The sequence below is a fragment of the Macaca mulatta genome, chromosome 18 (genome assembly GCF_049350105.2).
Source record: "Macaca mulatta isolate MMU2019108-1 chromosome 18, T2T-MMU8v2.0, whole genome shotgun sequence".
In the NCBI taxonomy this organism is placed as follows: domain Eukaryota; kingdom Metazoa; phylum Chordata; class Mammalia; order Primates; family Cercopithecidae; genus Macaca; species Macaca mulatta.
This window is the reverse complement of record NC_133423.1, coordinates 69704684-69727468: the sequence shown is the minus strand read 5'-3', so window position 1 is coordinate 69727468 and position 22785 is coordinate 69704684. Positions and strand designations below refer to the sequence as shown.

General features: G+C 40.2%; 2 long non-coding RNA genes across 2 annotated transcripts in view; both read right to left on the bottom strand.

The window, feature by feature from the left end:
* LOC106994444 (uncharacterized) overlaps positions 1–22785 on the bottom strand; it is a 272647-nt gene that overhangs the window by 25697 nt on the left and 224165 nt on the right. The window lies entirely within an intron of this gene.
* On the bottom strand, positions 16353–21095 carry LOC144336437 (uncharacterized). Its single transcript, XR_013408240.1, has 4 exons — positions 20708–21095; positions 20137–20233; positions 19951–20048; positions 16353–18886 (listed from the first exon to the last, which is right to left on the bottom strand). It is a non-coding gene; the product is annotated as an uncharacterized LOC144336437 (long non-coding RNA).

Here is a 22785-nt window from a genome sequence, read left to right as displayed (position 1 = left end):
ACCATCATCATCAATGTATATTTGGGGGTGCTGTCCGGGTTCCTGGGTTCGTGCTGATAAGGAAAGCCAGGCTTTGTTATGACTGAGTCTTTTTCCGTGCTATGTGTCTTGTGTGTTTTTTTAGCTGCCACAACCATCCTGATGGTGTCATACCACTCAGAATGACAGAAATGTCTTCCTTTCTTGGAAACTAGATAGACAAGAACATCATGCATTTGGGAAATGTCTAAATGTACACCCACATGTCAGGCCCACTCAGTGTGTATTTGAAAAATCATTTTCATTTTTATCATGCTTTGACAAAAGGAAGTACATCAATGCTCTGTTTAGGAAAAATATACTGTACTCTGCTACTGAACAGCTATGTGGCCTTGGGCATGTCTCTTAACTTCCCAGGGCCTCAGTTTCCTCATTTGCTGTCTACTTCCCTGATTCTACAGTAACACTTTATTAGGTTGCAAACAATGTCTAGAAGGTATCAGCACACACATCTCTCGTTCAAAGGGCCTTCTCGGACCACACCCTCCCGTACCCAGGCTGTTTTCACTGATGACTCTCCATGAGCAGCTGACTGAACTTGGTTTGTAGGAAGTTCATACAATCTGCTGGCACCAGCAAGAAATGGAATGCTGGAAGCTTCCAGCTTCACTCAAGTACATTCATCCATTCAACAGACACTTATTGAACAGGTACTATATGCCAGGCACTGAATGCCAAAGGTCCAGCAATGTCAAAACAGACAATGTCTTTCTTCTCATACAGCTTACCTTGTAGTGTGGGAAGTGGAAAATAAACAACATAAATAAGTAAATTATGCAGAAGGTGTTAACAACTATGGAAAAATAGAGCGGTTTGAGGGATAAGGATGCAGGTGTACTGGCAGAGAAAGAGGGTTAAGGCTTGGCTTCACTGCAAAGGTGACGTTTGACTCAGACTTGCAGGTGAGAGAGTGAACCATAAAGATATCTTAGGAGGACTGGCCCAGGTAGAAGAAAGAGCCACTGCAGAGACTCCAAGGAGACATATGGCTGGCATGCTGGAGGAGCATCAAAGTGGTCAGTGTGGCTGGAGCAGAGTGAATTCAGTGCAGAGTAGGGGATGAGGCAGGGAGTACAAGGGGTCAAAGTGTGTAAAGCCTCATAGAGGCTTTACAAGGCTTGACTTTTACTTCGAAATAAATGAGAAGCCAATGCAAGATTTTGAACAAAGGAATAGACAGATCTTACATTTTATAATAAAGCTCAATCTGTTCATTAATGGAAGAATAAAATGAAGGGAAGTGGCAAATTTGAGTCACTAAAACCATTTAGGAAGCTGTTGGGATAAATTATGCTTGCATGGACCAGAATAGTAGCAGGGAGATGCAAGAGGTGGTTGGATTCTAAATATAATTTGAAAGGTAGACCCGTTAAAATTTCCAGGTGGATCAGAGGTGAGATGTGAGAAAAAGAGAATTGTGGACAGCTTCAAGGTCAAGAACCTCTTTGGTAGTGGATGCTCTTTCGGGTTTTAATATGAGACATAAAGATCATAAAGATGCTCTACGATCACTCCCAAGGGTCCACCCCACATCCCCTTTCCCTATATACCCCTTATTTTCTATTCTTATCCCTTCCAGGCCTCTGACCAATAAACCAAGCCATTCACCACTGCTCAGGGGCCTTGTAGATCTATACTACGGGCCACTGCTCCCTGTTGGGTTACACTCCTGAAGTCACTCCGAACCCACCCACAGTTTGCTGTGGAGGCTATAGTTAAAAAGCAAATGGCCAACGGCACCTGAGACAGGTGAAATTGGGAGATATGAAGGACTCAAAAGAGGTGTTTTAGACACAAGGTCATTTATTTCTGTTACTATGTTTTTTATTTCTAGCATTTCCCTTTAATGATTTCTTGAGTTCCCATCTCTCTGTTTATATTACCCATCTTGCAAGTTCTTGTATGTTGTCTACCTTTTTTTCCATTAGAGCCCTCAGCATATTAATTATAGTTATTCTAAATTTTTAGTTGGTCTGATAATCTTAAAATCTCTGCCAAAACTAAGTCAGGTTCTGTTGCTTGCTTTGTCTTTTCAGACTATGTTTGTTTTTTCTTGCCTATTAGCACACCTAAATTTTGTTGAAAGTTACACATGATGTATTGCGTAATAGAACCTGAGGTAAATAAGTCTTTGGTGTGAGGGTTTATGATTATCTGGCGAGGAGCTACACTTTATTTTTTGTTGTAGCTATAAGTGTCTGAGGCTTCAATTTCTTCTACTGCCCTTGTTTTTATCTCTCCAGTTATCTTTGGGTTTCCCCAGAAATTTCTTTTTAAATAGAGTCCGAGCCTTGCAGACTTTTCAACTATTATCCTCTGTTATGACTCAGGAGTTTAGCTGACACGTCGATGAGATATGCAGCTGGCGGGGGACATTCTATAATCCTGTAATTAGGTCTCAATTTTTTAATGAGCCTGTGCTCTTGGACTGTGACCTTCATAAATGCTTCTTAATTTTTTTCCCCTCTCAGGTGAGATAGGAAAGTTAGTTGGGGTGAGAGTTGGGTATTTTCCTTCCCCTACATTATTCAGATTGTAGAAATGTAAATTCCTTTGAGAGCAGGGAGAGGACAGAACACTCCAAGCTTATTTCCAAATGGGTACTTTCCCTCTCTTGCTGGAAGCACAAGAGGATTTTTCTCCAGTCTTCACTACGAGAGAACACCTTGTGGGGCTTAGGGAAGTAAAACTCCAAAAGTGGGAGGAATCGCCCACCACTAAGTTTTTAACTCTCAAACTAGTCCACGCTCAGCTTCCAGCAGTTCATCGTAATAGTTTAAGTTTCTGGCTCCAGCAGCTTCTGCTCCCACTAAGCTGTGATTCTCTGTATTCTCCTTTCTCTCCAGTTTTTAAGGCACTAGTTTGCTCTGTGACCTTAATTCTCTGATGAATCTAAGAAGTGTTGTTGATTTTCAGTTTGTTCCACTTTTTTCTTGTTGTGAGGATGGGAGTGATGACTTCTAAGCTCGTTACACATTGGAGTAGAAACTGGAAATGTAAATTTTTAAATGAGAATGAATGCCTTGTTATTGGGATAGAACAATATAATGGATGTTAATTCCCCCTTGATTTAATCTGTACAATCAATTCCATTCAAATTCTCAATTAGTTATTTTCAGGAACTTGAAAAAGTTATTTTAAATTCATTTAAAAATTAAAAGATGTGACAAAAAGCCAATAAAATATAAAAAATAAAAGTGATAAGGATCCTGTTCTACCAGATATCAAAATGTATTACAAAGTTATAATAATTAAGATATCCAGGAACTATGCCAAAGTGTATACTCAAATGATTATAACAGAATGGGTGGTGCAAAAATAGACCAAAGTACATCTGAGAATTCATTCTATGATTAAACTAGAATTTCGTATCAGAGAGGAAAATATGGATTATATTGAGACAACTGGTTAGATATTTTGGAGGGAAAATAAAGTTAGTTAGATTCACCCTGATACCTTGAATCAAAATAAATTCCAAATAGTTCAAAATCGTAAATATTAAAATTAACAGTAAAAGTGCCACCAGCAATGAAACTGGTGACTTCATTGCATTTCTGCTACTCTCCTTTTCCAACTCCAATTCGACTGCCAACTGCATCCTCTGTTTTCAGTCTTATTTTGTTAATAATTAGGATACTTAAGGCTGTAATATTTCCTCTGAATTTAGCATTATCTGTATAACATAGCTTTTGGTAGGAAGTATTCTCTTTATATTATATGTTAGTTAATTTAGAATCTCAGTTTTGATTACTTATTTGATCCAAGGGTCTATGAAAAGGGTATCTCTTAAATTTCAGGCAGTTAAATTTTTATCATATTTTTGTTATTAATGTATATTATATTATTATTATCAGAGGCTGGATTTTGTAAAAATAATATTATTTTCAGAAGTTTTAAAGGAAATTTGAATATAGCATCTTATACCCAGCCAAATTCATATTGAAGTGGGAGTGCAAATTTAAAAAAGAATTATAGGCACACAAATAGTCAAAAAACATATGAAGCACATTCTCTGAAAGAATTACTTAATTATATACTCAGTAAAAAAAAAATCATAATATGCAAAAATAGAAATTAAAAGGTGGTGAGCAAATGATAATTATATATATATCAAAATAACTATTGGTACATAAAATTAATAATAATCTGTAACTAACTATCTTGGAAAATACCTGTATTGGTCAGGATTCTCCAGAGGAACAAAACTAAGAAGATATACAGCTGACCCTTGAACAACACAGATTTGAACTGTGTGGTTCATCCAGTTATACATGGATTTTCTTCCACCTCTGCCACTCCAAAGACCGCAAAACCATCCCCTACTCTTTCTCCTCCTCCTCAGTCTACTCAGTGTAAAGATGAGAAGGATGATGATACATTTCCACTTAATGAATAGAACATATATTTTCTTTTCCTTATGATTTCTTAATAACCTTTTCTTTTCTTTAGCTTACTTTATTGTAAGAATACAGTATATAGTACATATAGTATACAAAATATGCATTAATTGACACACAGGTGTTCATAATATCAGTAAGGCTTCTGGTCAACAGTAGGCTATTAGTAGTTAAGTTTTTAGGGAATCAAGAGTTATTCACGAATTTTTGACTGCACAAGGAGTCAGTATCCCTAGCCCCACTCCCATTTAAGGGTCAGCTGGTTATTCAACTATAATGAATATATAAATATTTCATTATAGGAGTTGTACCCATACAATTATGGAGGGCAAAAGTTCCATGATCAGCCTTCTACAAGCTAGAGAACCAGGAAAGACAGTGGTATAAGTCAGAACGTCTGAATAACCAAAAACCAGGGGAGCCCATGATGATGTAAGTCCAGTCTGAGTTCAAAGACCTGAGACCCAGGATTGTTGATGTCTGAGGGCAAAAGAAAATGGATGTCCCAAATCAAACAGGAAGCAAATTTTCCCTTCCTCCAACCTTTTGTCTTATTCAGGTCCTCAATGAATTGGATGATGACAGTCTACTAATCCAAATGCTAATCTCTTCCAGAAATACCCTCATGGACTTGCCCAGAAATAATATGTCACCAGTAATCTGGGTATCCCTTAGCCCAGTCAAGCAGACACATAAAATTAATCACAATATCAACATTAAAGGTAATAGACAGATGGGGAAAAAAAGAGAGAACTGAAAGCATGCTAAATTTCTGATTTTCATTCAGAGACGAAGGCAGGAGCACAGGCCGATATTAATACAAAATAATTCCTGGTAGCTAGATAATAAGATAAATTTAAATATGTTCTTTCAGATTTAAGTGAAATTGCTAGAAGAATAAGTATAGGATATTCAGCTCCCAAACCACTAAAGGAAAGGAAATATAATTTAAAATAAATAAATAAATAGCAAGAAAGAGAGAAGAAATAGAAAGAGGAAGAAAGAGAAAAGAAAAAGAAAGGGAGAGGAAGATGAAAAATGAGGAAGATGGAATGGAAGATGAAACTATAAAGTAAGGTGTAAGGAACAAGTCCAAGTAATCATTCATCATAAGAAATATGGGTGTGTTAAATTCTTAATTAGATTGCAGGATTTCTGGATTTTCTATTTAAGATTTTCTATATAAGAACCTCATACTTCTGAGGTTCTTATAAAGAAGAATCCTAGTGAAGATATACTATGTTTTTATCTCCAACTAAAGAATATCACAAGGACTTATAGCTCACATAGAAAGGGAAGAATGAGTTTCCCAGGGAAATGTCAAAGAAGCAGAAGTAAGCAGATTTAGAAAACCAGGGATGTAGCAAGCTTACGAATCAACATTGGTTTTGCTAGGGCTTAGATTTTGCACAAAACATCAGTTTTAAGCTTTTCAGAGCCCTCTGTGAAATTCTTTTCTCTGAAAAGCTCTGTCAGGGGCAAGGCTGACCCAGTGTGGAAATGCCATGAGTCAGAGACCAGACAGATCTATTGGGGTGAGTCAGAAAATCACGGAAGGTCCCACCATGGGCAAAACAAGGAAGAATGAGGTAGAAAGTAAGGGCAGTGCAGCTGGTAAATACAGAGCCCAGACTCAAAGCCATTATACCATGCCAGGGAATCTGGAAGAAGGTTACAAGCAGGAGTTTTGGCAGAAGTTTTGTAGTCAGGTGGTCAAAGACAAGGAAATGCAGCCAAGAAGAACAGACAAAGTTACAGCAAATGAACAGAATATGGATGGGGCCAAGTAGAAGGAGGGGAGGGTAGTCCTGTGGAAAACCACTGAGGGCCAACTATAAGGAATGGAGTAAAAGATAGGATATAGTTCCAGCAGCTTGACAGTACCCAAGTTCTTTAAAGACAAGAATAGCAAACCAGAAATCAAGCCAGGAATTCAGGCATAAAAAGTGAGAACAGAAATCATCTAGACCCACACAGCTTACTGATTACATTAACATGACCTTACTAATCCACTGTTTTCATCAAAAATGACCTTACTATTACAAGAAACTCTTGCCTGGGAAGATAAACATTCAAATGAGTACAGGACAGTTCTCTGGGTGGCCTTGGACCAACCCAGTTCTCCCTCATTTCTCTCTTGTAGTTCTCAGGAATAGCTATAGAATGTGCTAGGGATGTAACATCCTGAGATAGGGAGGGACTGGCTGAAACTGTGCTCTGTTCCAGTTCCCCCTAGAAACAGGATGCCCTTCAATGCTTTAGCCCAGGGAGTCAGGTTCTCCCAGGTCATAAAACCCACAATGGCTGCTTTTCTAGGTCTCACAGCTGCAGTGCAAGTGGAGTACATGCAGTCAAGGCTCCATCCATCACCAGGCAGCTTTCCTGAGCCTTGGGGACCAGCTCAAGATGAATTCTAGGCTTCTGTTGTCCCTTGCAGCCTATCTGTGAATAAAAAAATCCACTTCATGGAATTTGCTGTGTGGGGATGTTCTATCTCATCAGACTCAAACAAGCTGGTAATTGGTGAACTTGCTTCACAATTACTGTATTATTTAGGTGAACATCAAATTGTTCACCTCTACAGTAGATAGTATCAAATGATAATTACTTCTCAAGACTTTGAATCCTCTCACATTAAAACCCTCATCTTTTTGTGTCCACCATTCCTAAATAATCATGTCATGATTCTTATCAAATTCTAATTAAATCTTCACATTGTCAGAACCACTTTAAACCAGATTCCATATACTCAAAGAATATTAAAAAAAAGAAATTCCAACTTTGCTTTCCCATCATCTGAGACACTACCAAAACTCTGTTAAGGTAGTACTCTCCCTTATTGGACTAGGGGGAAAAATTCAGTTTTATCTTATTTTTAAGTTGTCTTGGGGATATTTTTAGGGATCTAGCATTTGACAATATTGGAGGCCCATCAAAATCCAATCTAGACATTGTTACCACCACAACCCAAGACCCATCTTAACCTATATCTCCAAAAATTTGCACTAAACACACTGCTTGAATGAGAAGCTGAAAAAAAGCTAAAATGGATCCTAGAAAGCCTTCATAGATAAAGGAATCGTTATACTTTATCCTGGTCCTTGGAACATTCCTATTCTCCCAATCAAAAACACCAATAGGCAAGGAGATGAATTCATCAGGACCTCAGGGCCACAAATAAAATAGACATTCAAGGCAACCCTGCAGGAGCACACTCAATACCATTTTATGTTAGCCTCCTGAGACTATATGTTATACAACTGTAGATCTGTGTTTTGCATTTTTTGGCATCCTTTTAGATTAAAATAGTCAATACTTGTTTGCCTTCTGTAAGAAAAATTAACAGTATACCTGGACTGTTGTTATGTCCCAACAATGCACTGAGGCACCTACTACCTTTCATAAATCCTCAATCAGGACCACAAGGACTCTACATTTCCCTGTGGTTTTCTTATGCAATATGTAGATGGACTTTTGGGTGTTCCCAAAGAGGGTTAATGCTAAGACTAACTTCATCTATCTAACAACTGTTTTAGCTCAGTAAAGGCATAAAGTTTCCAAATACAAAATATTGCCAAAGTAACTTCATTACTTAGAACAGGAGTTGGCAAGCTATAGCCACTAAGTAAATCCAACCTGCTGCCTACTTTTGTAAATAAAATTTTGTTGGACATGGCCATACTAATTCATTTATTTATTGTTTATGGTTACCATAAAGTGCAACTGAATTGAATAGTTGCGAAAGAGACTTTATGCCCCAAAAGTCTAAGGTATTTACCATCTGCTCCTTTACATAATAACTAAAAGTTGTTATTCCAAGGAAGAAAATCCCTTACTCTTAACCAGCTACAGGCCGCTCAAACTTTACTGGGCCAGAGACAATTTAAGAAGGTTCTCCAGTCCTTGCGCCAAGTGCAGTGGGTTCTCAGCTTTTCTATTTGCCACTCCACTTTATGACAAAGTTCTCAAACACCAAACCTCTTCCCTGGGACGCGGAACATGAACAGATCTTTTGTGAATTATCAGCACTCCAGGAACCTCCCACTCTTTCTACCCATTTGTACCTGAGAGATCTGAACAAGCCCTTGGTAGTCTAACAAGAGTCTACCCGCCTTGTCAACAGCCACGGCAGCTCCACAAGTGAAGGCATCTTCCAGCTTGGCCTTGGGATCTCCTTTAAATTTAATGGGCCCTCATCCTCTGCAGTCTTTGCTGCTCACTGGAAATATGCAACACTTCTCAGCAGGAAGACTTGTGTGAATCCCTATTTTCTCCCTAACATATTTCCATTTATCATCGTAGTACTTTAAAATCCTGATACTTTTCATTCATTACCCAAAACAGAAGAAATTCATGATTATTTAATCTCTGTTCACAAACTCTCTGTGCCCTGAATGGATTTATTAGAGAACGCTTTAGGAAATCCAGACTTAATCTTGGTTGCTGATGGATCACATCTTAACAGTGACACCGCAAAATAGAAGGTAAGAATATCACCCCTTACCAAAAGTAAAATCTATCCAGATGGAAGAATTTATTGCATGTGCCAAAGCCTATCAATTAACTAGAAATGAAAGGATAATTTCTACTGATAATAGAGATATATATTTTGGAAGGTAGTCATATTTGGGGATGTTTTGTAAACAAGGGTTCTTGACCCCAACAGGAACTCCAGTTCAGATTGGTCAGCAAAATTAAAGAATTTTTTGCATGTTCTAATGTTTCTTGAGGAGATATCAAGATAGGAGCTCAAACAAATGGGTATAACATGGAGAATAAAGCAAATCCCTACAGCTCTTTGTTCCAGAGGGTCAGTACTCACTTAGATCCTAGCCCTAATGATAATCCAAGATATTCTATTGCTGGAGAAATTCAAAGAGGTTTTTATAGAATGTCAGTGATTGACTCCAGGTTCAGAAAAGTGGTACTAGGAGAAATCCAGATGTAAACTGCACGAGGATAATCTCTGAGGCTTTAAGGATGGCTGCTCAGTCCTGGAGAACTTCAAATGGAATCTTGCAAAAATTTTACATGAAAATACCCACCACTGCAAAGACAAATTAGCAAGGACAAACTGGCCACTAAACTTCTTGGTGGGAAAACTTTACTAAAACTTCTGAGGGTATTTCTCGTGCATATATTACCTGCCACTAGACTGATCCTGACACGATTGTTCAGGTCAGACATGGACAAGAGCCCAGTGCTTAGAACCTCTTTGAATAGCTCCAAGTGGGTTTCATACATCTGCTCTTGCAGTGGATTTGTAATGTGTCCTACTTATTGTTTGCTTATTCTTGGGATGAGTGGAGCCCTTTCGTTGCTGGAGAAAGATGGCTCTAATAATTGCAAATTTAAAAACTTAGATGATATTGTATTACCAACTTAGGGAATCCCAAACTATTGCTCCAGTAACAAGATCATTCATTTTCCTTGGCATATTGGACAGACTCCAATTTGGCCACCCAAGATCCACATTTGTTGGTCTTTATATCTCTGTGTAATCCTTGACTGCAGTCAGGACTTGTGACTTGCTTCTAACTAATACAGTATGCCAAAGGTGATGGGCTATTGCTCCTGTGCTTATGTTAGTTTTATAAATTACTTGTCTTGCTAGAAGATTTGCTCTGAAGACTCTCTTTCCTAGCTTCATGAAGCATTCATTCCAGGAAAGCCCCTGAGGTAAGGAACTGAAGGCAGCATCTAGGATCTGCAGGCAACTGCTAGGAGCCAAGGGTGGCCTCCAGCCAATAGCTAGCAAGAAGCTGGAGCCTTCAGTCTTACAACCACAAGGAAATGAATTCTTCCAACAAATGGTGTGAGCTTGGAAACAGGTTCTCCCTTAATAGAGCCCTTACATGAGAATGCAACCAGGCCAACACCTTCATTTCAGCCTTAAGAAACCCTGAGCATAGGACCAAGGCAAGCCATGCCTAGGTTACTGACCCATGGAAACAGCAAGAATAAATGCAGGTGCTTTTAAGTCACTAGGTTTCTGGTGACTTGTGCAGCAAGAAAATGCATACACTGCAACTATTATTTAAAAGCTTTGCCAAGTATTCTCTCTTACTCAGAAACTCTACTATCAATATCAGCCCCAATCATCAAGAAAGGAAGTAAGGGCAGATAGAATTTTAAAACTCAAGTTAGCAAATTTTTCATAGATTCTCAATCTTTCATCACCTAGGATATAGCCATTGGCTTTAATGACAGTGAGATCGATTCCTCCTGGGGTTTATCAGCTCTCCCCTTATGAAGCAGTAACTGGTCAGCCCATGCATCTAGGATTATCACCTCTGATTCTAGATTCCATGCTATCACAAATAGACAAGCCAAATATCCCAGGGAATTCATGCAATAGCCCCAGTATTATGATTAATAGGTATGAGCAGCCTTTCCTCAACATCATCCTAAATAGCACTTCTATGACCTAAAGCCTGGAGCTTTTGTAAATGAGCTTTCACATAAATAGAACTTGGACGAGAACTAGGAAAGAGATGCAATATTCTTGGAGGCTGAACCACTTTCACTGATGACACAAGTAAGACACGCTACTTCACTTTTGCTTTAGAGCTACCAACTCTCTCAACATTCCAAATTTCATTGCCTGGCACTGGATCATTCTTGATGAATAGTGCTAAAACATTATATGCAGTTTTCAATCCTATAGTGTTGTTTAGGCCAAAGATAGTTCATAAGTGATTCCCAATGAATGGTCTAGAATTGGCAGCATAAAAGCCTCTGACTGCTACCTACGAATTGGACAGGGTTTTGGTACCTTGGTAAATAGATGCATGTTTTGAAGATAGTGAGATTACCTAGGATCCATTTTTGCCCATCAATTTACCCTCTAGGAATGGTTGTTAGGTCATATGTTTTAGGAAGAAAACTGAGCCATGATTTCAGAACCAAAGCCCTAACTCTTAGGGGGAAATTTTGAATTTTCTTCTCTCCTCATGCTCCTTCACTTTATATTTTTCTGAAAGGCTCAAAAAACAGGGAGAATACTGGATGCCATGGTTCAGAGAATGCAAAAGAGTTATACAATGCCACCATGGCCATGGGACTCCTTGCCTAGAAGGATCATAAAATTGGGCAGATGGTAAATCAGAATAGAACCACTTTAGATACAATATTGACTTTCTGAAAGGAAACAGTACTATTTAGGGGAAGAATGTTGTGCTTACATCCTTCCAGACCTCTCAGGGATTTTTAATATTATCTGAAATGACTAGAGAGCAAATAAAGAAGCATAAATTTAGACCACCTGGCTAATTCTCCATTCCTGGTTCTGTGTGCTCTTCGGACTGGGGATAGAATCCATTCTCTTGGTTTAATTTGACCACACTAGGCTCCTAGCTGAGAAGAGGATGATGAACTCTAATCTGCATTACAGCGTTTAGAGGCGTGATGTCCAGAGTCTTAAACGCTGTTATATAACCACTATCAGATGACCCAGCCAGGGATCTTACTTGTGATTTCCATCAAATGATCCATCAAAAAGAACAGAAAACCTGACAATTGTGGTGGTTGAAACATGCACCCCCAGATTGATCAAATTCCCAGCTCAGGCTGAACATTGACTACCGGTGGGACTTAGAAGCAAAGTCATCTACATCCCCGCAGATTACTAGCTATATTAACACAACTTTACTATTTCCCAATACAGTAGTCCTCCTTTATCTATAGGGGATATGTTCCAAGATCCCCAGTGGATGCATGACACCTTGGATAGTACTAAACCCTATATACACTATGTTTTTTCCCATACATACATACATATGATAAAGTTTAAATTACAAATTAGGCACAGTAAGAGATTAACAACAGTTAATCTTAGGGTCAATGCTTAGAGCCCCTTTGACTAGCTCCAAATGGATTTCATACACCTGCTCTGGCAGTGGATTTGTTATGTGTCCTACTTATTGTCTGCATATTCTTGGGAGGGGTGGAGCCCTTTCCTTGCAGGAAAAAGATGGCTCTAATAATTGCAAATTTTAAAACTTACTCGATATTGTGTTACCAACTTAGGGAATCCCAACCAATTACTCCAGTAACAAGACCATTCATTTTCCTTGGTATACTGGAGGAACTCCAATTTGGCACCCCATGATCCACATTTCCTAGGTCTTTACACCTTTATGTAATCCTTGACTTCAGTCAGATCCTGACTTTGCCCTCCCCACTTTAAGACACTACTAAGACTCTGTCCAAGTCATGCTCTCTTTTACTGCAACAAGAATAAACCCAGTTTTGTTTTGGTGTTATTTTGAAAAGTCAGGGTTTAACAAAAGGCAATACACGGGTCAGTTAGAGGACCTGGTGAAATGAGGAATAGGGAAAGAACTTGGTTTTAATATCCAGAAGTCAAGCAAACGCTAGAGGAACCACCCACAAGGCAATGTGGACCCATGAATCAAGGAGTCGTGTTATTTATTTGCTTTTATCAAAATCCTAACTGATTTAAGCATCTGGAATGGCACTGATCTTAGATGAAAAGGTGAAGCATTTCCAGCTATAGGGAATGGAGGAGCAGTGACTTCAGGGTCAGCGAAGTATACAAGTCATTAAGATGTATGTCGTTAGAGAGGGACAAGGACACGGAAATTTCATTAGAATTTGTAAACTTTATTCCCAAGTACACATTTAAATGGCTGAAACCTTGGATTCTTGTTTAGAAGCTATATTGAGGGCAACTAAGGATGTCAAGTGCCCACAAGAACTCTCATCTGTATTTCATTCACTTGGTAAGTTCTCTCATCTCTCCGAGCCCAGGTTTTTGCCCTGTGTAAAGTATAAATGTAATTCCTTTCTCTAGACTCTTTACTGTTAATTCACTTGCTTATGTGAATTTGCTTTGCTGTCTTTTTATTTCTTCTCTCTTCTCTAATTTGCCACATTTCCTTCACTTTTTGTTACTGAAACATGTCTGCAGGGAAACCAGTCAGTAGGACCCAAGAATTAGAAATTGGGGGGAAATGTTTTCAATATTCAAATAAAAATTTGTTGAAAGAACTAATGTAAATACGTCACTTGCTCTCTCAATATATGTAAAAGCTGGGAAGGAAAGCAGTGTGATCCTTAAGGGCCTCCCTTCTCCAGCCAACTCTCATTTATCAAGAGGCTCGTTATCCAGCCTTCTTGCTTTGGCCCTCCAGGGGAAAACTGGTGTCATGTAGGAGAAAGAACACTGGTCAAGCTTGATGAGTCCTGGCTTTTTCACTTTTTAGCTTTATGTCCTTGGCAAGCCACTGAAACACTCTGAAGCTCAATTTCCTTGCTGGTCAAAAGAGGCTGTCCACCCCATGAGTTGCCGTGCAGGGCGTTGAAGTCCCTGATAATGGTAGTGGCTGCTATAATTACAATGCGATAAACATTTATGAATTGGTTTTGGCTTTCCTCATTGAACAAAAACGGAGTCAGAATTATAAAAGGGGACTGACAAAACCATTGCTAAATTTAAGAAAGTGCTTTGTAAACTATAAAACAAATTACAAATTAAAACGAGGCTTTGTATTCTTTCTTTTCTAGGTATAATTTTTATTGCTTAATAGCAGTATCAAGAAAACTGAACTTGAAATCCAAATTGAAAAGTGAACCTCAAATCAAGCAGTATTTCTCATCAGTAATGATGGGGAGGGATCTGAAAGTCCTGCTTACCATGCAAATTTGAACTATCTGGGAATGGGATCCCTCTCTGGCATGCATCATGCCAGCATTTTCACCAAAAACTGAGATTTCCTTCCACTTTCACTTCTTCCCAGTCAGGTCACATGAAACAAGGAAACTCTGGGATCAGGCAAACCTAAATTTAATTTGTGATTCCACTTTAAAACAGGAAACTTATTATCTACTCTGTAGGAAAACATAAAATAATTTTTGGAAAGTACACAGTAGCAAAGGATTGACTTCTTTCCATCCTCAAGATCTGCAGCTTAAAACAACTTCAGTGTGACATTGTTCCCTGATACCACATGCCTAAAGTTTTATTTGCACCTAACAGACCTTCCTTCAAATCCCGACTCCTCCACTAAATAGCACATTATTCAACTTCAGTTTCCTCTTCTATAAAATGGGCTCAATAATAGAACCTAGCTCATAGAGTGGAGGGGAACAGATGATAAAGTGCATTTAAATGCTTAACCTGGTGTCTGACACGTAATAAAAATTTTTGCTAACAGAATTACAATAATACGAATAACAATAACATTTCAGTTCTATTCGAATTTGCACATTAACCAACATTTAGATGGGTCAGCAGCAAAGCTTTGAGGTAGTTTGCCATTTTTTCCTTCTTAAATTTCCTTGGCTGTGTTTCTTTCCCTCCCTTCCCAGGGCAGGTCTGTTTCAATTCAGCCGCTGGCTGGAACATCTGGCAGGTTGCCCACTCTTGACGTTTTCTGTTTGTGGAGCCAACAGGGTGGGGAGCTAGGGGGTTTGATCATCTTCACCACTGAGACATTGGAATCTGTTGAGTTAAACATTGCTCTACTGTTACCATCCCCTCCCTTTCCTTCTCCCTCCCTGTGAATGAATCTGGAAAGAATGAACCTGAAGTCTATCTTGAACAGCTATAAAACCTTTATGGTACGTGGGCTGCTCCTCGAGTAGTGGGGCATTAGCCTCCTTGTTCGTTCCTGGAGTAAACAGAACACGTCAGCATATTCCCTAACACGGGGTCAATGTCTGAGGGAGCGGTGCTCTCCGTGCCTGGCACCTGCTGGTGTGAGAGGTCTGCTGGCAGCCACACACCACAATCAACTTTAATGACTACATGCAGTGCAGAGCTCACTGCTCCCGAGCCCTCTAATTCACTAACACTTATCTCGAGATAGCAACATCTCCAAATCTTCCCTTTTGCTCAGCCCTCTGACCTTACAGAATCTATTATATAGTATATATATATATATAGCTGATGGAATATATTACACAGTACCTATGTGTCCAACATTACATTTGCAAGTTAACTCTATGAGAGAAACCAAAGTTGAACTTGCACCCTTCCTGGGAGGGGAGCACACTGGCTCTTGAGTCAGGCCTTAGCATTGCCCTGCTGTCCTGTTTGATGTCATCCCTAAAGTGCTGCTTCACTACTGGCTCCAGTCAGTCTCCACACCATTGGCCTACGACTTGTTACAGGTGCCATCTTTGAAGGATCCGTGGCCCCATGCCATCACTTGACTGCTTACTTAAAATGTTTAAGTGTGTGTTTAAGTGTGTGATACTAGGTCTATAACCTTTTCTGATCCCACAGAAGGGACAAGGGAGAACATACTTCATTTTATTGGAGGTCACTGTTATTCTTCCTTCTCTATCTTTACCCTGTGCCAGCCAAACAGTCATATTTTATCCACTGTAAGTATTTTTTCCCCAGTCAGTTCTCCAAAGGTTTCTCTTCCATATTGTCTTCCAAACTTTTTCATGTCTATGTCACACTCTTGTACTTTATTTGCATTCTATTATAGAATCAATTAGATCCTATCCTGGGCAGAACTGTTCATTGTTTACAAGCATTAGGTCATCAAAGGCCACTGACACCTAACAACCAGCGAGCCACAACAATTGATACATCTACCCTCGCTTCATGACATAACCTTGAGAGGTCAATTCAGAGCGTGAGCTCCATTTTACTAACAAAGATGATGAAATTGAGAGACTCGGTCTCTTATTTGTGGTGGCCTAATTAGTCCAGAAGCAATGTCATAATCAATGCTAAAGTGAACATAGGAGAGAGAATATCAGAAAAATCTCATGAGCCAGGGATGGTGGTGCGTGCCTGTAGTCCCAGCTACTTGAAAGGCTGAGGGAGGAGGATCCTTTGAGCCACGGAGGCAGAGGTTGCAGTGAGCTGAAGGTTGCAGTGAGCCAAGGTCATGCCACTGCACTCCCACCTGGGCAACAGAGCAAAACCCTGTTTCAAAAAACAAAAATAAAATCTGAAATCCATAGTAACAAGAGGAAGTAGAAACATACCCTTGGCTGGCTAAGGTAACAACTACACCAAACATTTTACATCAACAAACAACAAAAAAAGTCAATCCCCGGTTACAATTCAGAGTTTGATTTATGGCAGATTTGGCTGTAATTCCTCTCTGAGATGACAGGTAACTGAGCCCGGTCCTACTTTAGTCATCAAATATTTTCCATGAATAAACCAAGCCAGAATGTATGGGTAGATTTTCTTCCAGGCATAAAGTCATTGTAAATCTATAAGGTCATATTCTTTAATTTCATACTTCCATTGTGAACAGCTCTGCAGTGGAAAAAATAATTCTATTTTTGTATTTTTGCTTTGAAAATAACCTATTTTACATAATTTATTTTTTCTAAATACACACTTATTATGTAAAGTTAATATATTGAAAAACACAAAGAAGAAAAGTTACCAAGAGTCCCACTATCCAGATGGAACAGACAACATTTGGCTATCTTTTCAACCTGTAAATACATGTACGCATTTTTAAATTTGGAACATACAATGGTATACCGTTGGTATACATAACATTGGGAAACATACTTTTTTCATTTAACAATATGCTTGAAAACATTTCCCCTTTAATGACAGTTCTTCTAAAACTTGTTTTGTTGTGTTTTGGGGGGGGTTTTGAGATGGAGTTTCACTCTTGTCGCCCAGGCTGGAGCGCAGTGGCATGATCTCGAGTCACTGCAACCTCTGCCTCCTGGGTTCAAGCAATTCTCCTGCCTCAGCCTCCTGAATAACTGGAATGACAGGCATGCACCACCACACCCAGCTAATTTTTGTGCTTTACAGTAGAGACGGGATTTTGCCATGTTGGCCAGGCTGTTCTCAAACTCCTGACCTCAAATGATCCACCTGCCTCGGCCTCCCAAAGTGCTGAAATTACAGGTGTGAGCCACCCTACCTGGACTTAAAACCTGTTTTCAAATAATTGTGTGACAGTAGGTTATATTAAGGTAGCACCTTTTCAGTTTCTGTTTCTCTAACATGGCTATTTGTATACCTCCAGAGGCTACACGCATCATATTCTCAAGGCTCTGTGTGGCCTACTAATCTAGCATGTTCCAAATCGCCAAGTATAGAAGTCCCAACGCATGGAATAAAAAGAACTTCCACACACTCCTATTGCCAAATCCACCAGTTTATCCACATTTGTGCCTACATAGTCTATGTTCTTTGCTGCCAAAGAGGATGAGCCAATCTAACACCAACCCCCTCACCGTGCACTGGATCTCACTCGTGCCCTGGATCTCACTTCCTCAGGACTTCTCAGGGAATCCACTCTTGCCATTGTCGCCTATCTCCTGCATCATCAGTTTTTCTTTCTCTTATGGTCACCATTCAAAAATGTCATAACACCCCCATCTTAAAAAGCTATGTTAGGCTATTTGTGGTGCTATGAAGAAACACCTGAGGCTAGGTAATTTATAAAGATAAAAGCTTTAATCAGCTCTCATTTCTGCAGGCTACATAAGTATGACACCAACCTTTGCTTGGCTTCTGATGAGGGCTCCGGCAAGCTTACAATCATGGTGGAAGGTGAAGGGGGAAGATAGTGGATCACACAGCAAAAGAGGGAGCAAGGCGGGAGAGGTGCCACATTCTTTTAAACCAGTGGTTCCCAACCTTTTTGGCACCAGGGACCAGTCTCGTGGAAGATAATTTTTCCAAAGACCAGGGTCGGGGGATGGTTTTGGAATTATTCAAGTATATTACATGTATTGTGCACCTTATTTCTATTATTACATTGTAATATATAATGAAATAATCATACAATTCATCATAATGTAGACTCAGTGGGTGCCTGGAGCTTGTTTTCCCACAACTAGACAGTCCCATCTGGGGGTGATGGGAAACAATGACAGATCATCAGGCATTAGATTCTCATAAGGAGCACACAACCTAGATCCTTCACTGCACAGTTCACAATAGAGAACATCTAATGCCCCTGCTGATATGACAGGAGGTGGAGCTCAGGCTGTAATACAAGTGATGGGAAGTGGCTGTAAATACAGATGAAGCTTCACTTGCTTGCCCACCGCTCACCTCTGCTGTGCAGCCTGGTTCCTAACAGGCCATGGATTGGTACTAGTCCCTGGCCCAGGGGGTGGGGACCCATGTTTCAAACAATCAGATCTTGCATGAACTCAGAGCAAGAACTCACTTACTACCTTGAGGGACCAATCCTCAGGACCAATCCATTCATGAGGGATCTGCCTCCCATGACCCAAACAACTGTGACCAGGCACCATCTCCAACATTGGGGATTATACTTCAACATGCGATTTGGAGGACACAAACATCCAAACTTTATCATTCCAACCCTGGTCCCCCAAATCTCATGTTCTTCTCACATTGCAAAATACAATCATCACTTCCCAACAGTCTCTCAATATCTTAACCTATTCCAGCATCCGCTCAAAAGCTCAAAGTCTCCTTTGAGACTAAAGACAACTTCCTTCCACCTATGAACCTGTAAAATCAAAAACAAGTTATTTAATTCCAAGATATAATGGTGATACAGGCATTGGGTAAACATTCCCATTCCAAAAGGGAGACATTGGCCAAAAGAAAGGGGCAACAGACCCCATGCAAGTCTGAAACCCAGCAGCGCGTTCATTAAATCTTAAAGTTCCAAAATAATCTCCTTTGACTCCATATCTCCCTTGCACATCCCTGGGTGGATATGGAAGTGCAAGTGGTGGGCCCTGGGCCTGGCCCCCCAAAACATTCTTTCCTCCTAGGCCTCTGAGCCTGTGATGTAAGGGGGCTGCCTTGAAGAACTCTGAACAACCTTCAAGGCCTTTTTCCCATTTTCTTGGATATTTACACCTGGGGTCCCCTTTCAGTCATGTTAATGTCTCTAGCAAGTGGTTGTTCCATAACCCACTTGAATTTCTTCTCTACCAAAGGGCCAGGCTGCAAAATTTCCAAACTATGCTCTGCTTCCCTTGTAATTATAAATTCCAACTCTAAGTCATTACTTTGCTCCCATGACTGATTGTAGGTTGTTAGCAGCAGCCAGACCACCTCTTGAACACTTTGCTGCTTAGAAATTTTCTCCACCAGATATCCTAGGTCATTGCTCTTAAGTTCAAACTTCCACAAAGCCCTAGCATGGATACAATGCAGCCAGGTTCTTTGCTAGAGCATAACGTGGGTAACCCTTGCTCCGGTTCCTATAAGTTCCTTCTTTCCATCTGAGACCATATCAGCCTCATCTTCCTGTCTTCTGATGACCCCTCTAAAATCTTCCAGGCTCTGCCTGTTACCCAGTTACAAACCCACTTCCACATTTTCAGGTATCGTCATAGCAACACCCCACACCTCAGTACCAATTTTTCATGTTAGGCCATTTGCACTGCTATAAAGAAATACCTAGCTGGGCACAGTGGCTCATTCGTGTAATCCCAGCACTTTGGGAGGCTGAGGCAGGCAGATCACTTCAGGTCAGAAGTTTAAGACCAGCCTGGCCAACATGGCAAAACCCTGTCTCTACTAAAATTATGAAATTTAGTCAGGTGTGGTGGTGCATACCTGTAATCCCAGCTACTTGGGAGTATGAGACAGGAGAATAGCTTGAATCCGGGAGGTGCAGGTTGCAGTGAGTCAAGATTGTGCCACTGTACTCCAGCCTGGGTGACAGAGCAAGACTCCGTCTCAAAACAAAAGAAATACCTGAGCCTGGGTAATTTATAAAGAAAATAAATTTAATCAGCTCACAGTTCTTCAGGCTGTATAAGTATGGCACCAACATCTGCTCGGCTTCTGGTGAGGGCCTCAGGAAACTTACAGTCATGGCTGGAGGCAGAGAGGGAAGCTGGCATATCACATGGAAAAAGAGAGAGCAAGCAGGGGGTACATGCCACACTCTGTTACACAACCAAATCTCACATAAACTGAGAGCAAGAACTCACTCATTACCAGGAGGAGGGCACCAAGTTATTCATGAAGGATCCATCCCTATGACCCAAACACCTCCCACCAGGCCGTACCTCCAACATTGAAGATTACATTTAGACATGAGATTTGGAGGGGACAAACACCCAAACTATACCACTTTCCCTCGTCCCTTCAGCCTCCCAACCCCACTCCTACCTCATCTGTCTGTACCCCTATTCCCTGTTTCCAATTCCACTCCTCCCATTCTCTCTAAAACAATAGGCTTCACTCCCATGCCATCAAAACTGCTCCTGTCAAGGTCACCAGTGACCTCCACATTACCTAACCTAGTGATCACTTCCCATGCCATAGCTTAATCTCTGAGCAATATTTTACACTAATGATCACTCACATCTTCTCAAAACAGTTTCTTCATTGGACTTCTGGGACACCATACCGTCCTGCTACCTCACTGCTGGCTCCTACTCAGTCTCTTTTGCTGGTTCCTCCCAACTTCCTGATCTCTAAACACTGCGGGGAGCAGGAAGCAGGAAGCAGGACTCTTCCTTTCTCCATTCACACTCACTCTGTAGGTTAGTGATTTTCAACCCTGGCTTATCTTAGACTGACTTGGAGAGCTTTTAAAATTTCCAGTGCCTGGAACTGACCCTCCCTCCCCCAGAGTTACGATCTAATTGGTCTAGGATGAGGGCCAGTCATCCACACATTTTTTAAGCTCTCATGATGATTCCAATACATAGCCAAGGTTAAGAACACCTAGCCTAGGATCTAGGTGATCTCATCTAGTCCATAGCTTTAAATTAAATCAATACAATGACAATTCTGAAATTGTCATTGTATATATATATATGTATACATCCAGCCTGAAGTGTTCTCCTGAACTCCAGATTTGAATAACTAACATCTTGACATCTCCACCTGGATGCCTACCAGACATCTCAAACTTAATATGCCTGAAAATGAACTCTTGATTTTCCTTCCATCCAAAACCTGCTCCTTCTGCAGTCTTCTGCTTCTCAAAAAAATGGCTAGCCCAATCTTCCAGTTGCCCAACACAAAACATTGGCATCATCCCTGATATCTTTCTCTCTCTCTTACTGCATTTCAATCTATCAGTAAATCCTGTTGACTCTACTTTCAAAATATATCCAAGGTTCAGTCACTTCTTATCACCTCCATCAACTGTATCATTCCCACCCTGACCCCGGTTGCCATTGCTGGTAGAGCCTCCTAACTGGTCTCACTGCTTTTGCCCTTCCTTCACTACAGTCTGTCCTCAACACAACTGCTGAGTGATGCTTTTAAAAGCACATCAAGTCATGTCACCCCTCTGCTCCAAATCCTCCAGTGGCTTCCCTTCTCACTCACAGAAACAGCTGGAAGTCTTTCTATGACTGCCCCGATCTGCCCTGGCCCACCACATTTCTCTAAGCTCATCTTCTGTCACTCTTATTACTCACTCAGATCCTGCCACTGTCATCTTTGCTAATCCTTGAACAAATAAAGCACATTCCCATCTTAAGACTTTTGTACCTGCTATTCCTTCCACCTAGATTTTTCTTCTCCCAGATATCTGCAGGCCCTGACTCCTCACTTCCTTAAAGACCCTATGCAAATGGCACCTTATGAAAGATGCCTTCCCTGACCACCCTATATAGGAGAATTCTGCCTTCCCCACCACTGCCAGCCCCTATTCAAATACAGTGCTTTTTCTTCATAACATCTCTTGCCACTGACATATACATTTGTTTCTATACTGATTATCTATGCACACTAGACTGTAAGCTCCATAAGAGATGACCTTTGTCAGTTTTGTTCACTGCAGAATCTCTACCTACTAGAACAGGACTGACACATGGTACACATTTAGTGGACATCTGCTGAATGAATCAAAAAACAAAGCTATGGCAAACCAAGAGCTGGAAGGCAGAATAATGTCAATTCAATTGAATCTTTCAAGGCTCTTAGAGGTAATTTGCTATAACTTTATCATGTCACTTTGAGAAAACCAATTTGGAGCCATTGAGAGATCTACTGAAAACTCACTGCAAATTACTAATAGAAACAAGAATGCTAGCCTCCCAGACTACTTTCTTCTACTATGCCATCCTCTCTCTTAGTGTTCCCCCAAATTGCTCTTTTCTTTATTAATCATGCCTTTCATCTTAGGATAATTCAACCATTTAAAAAAAAGTATCATCACTAAGCTAAGGTATTGAACTCAACTCAAAGAAAGAAACTGAGACCCAATGAAAGAGGAATTTCAAAGACACTCAAACCAATAACTAAGCTTAGAATTAAATAGAAAATGGGAAAGGTCTTTCCCACCACTTAACCCACATTCCTGCTTCCATGCCAAACTAAAGTCATCACATGCCCCCTTCCATTTGCCTTTCATTGTTCCCATTAATAGATAAGAAAATTGAGGCAGAGACTAAGAAGAGAGAATTGTCCAGTAAAACTAACACA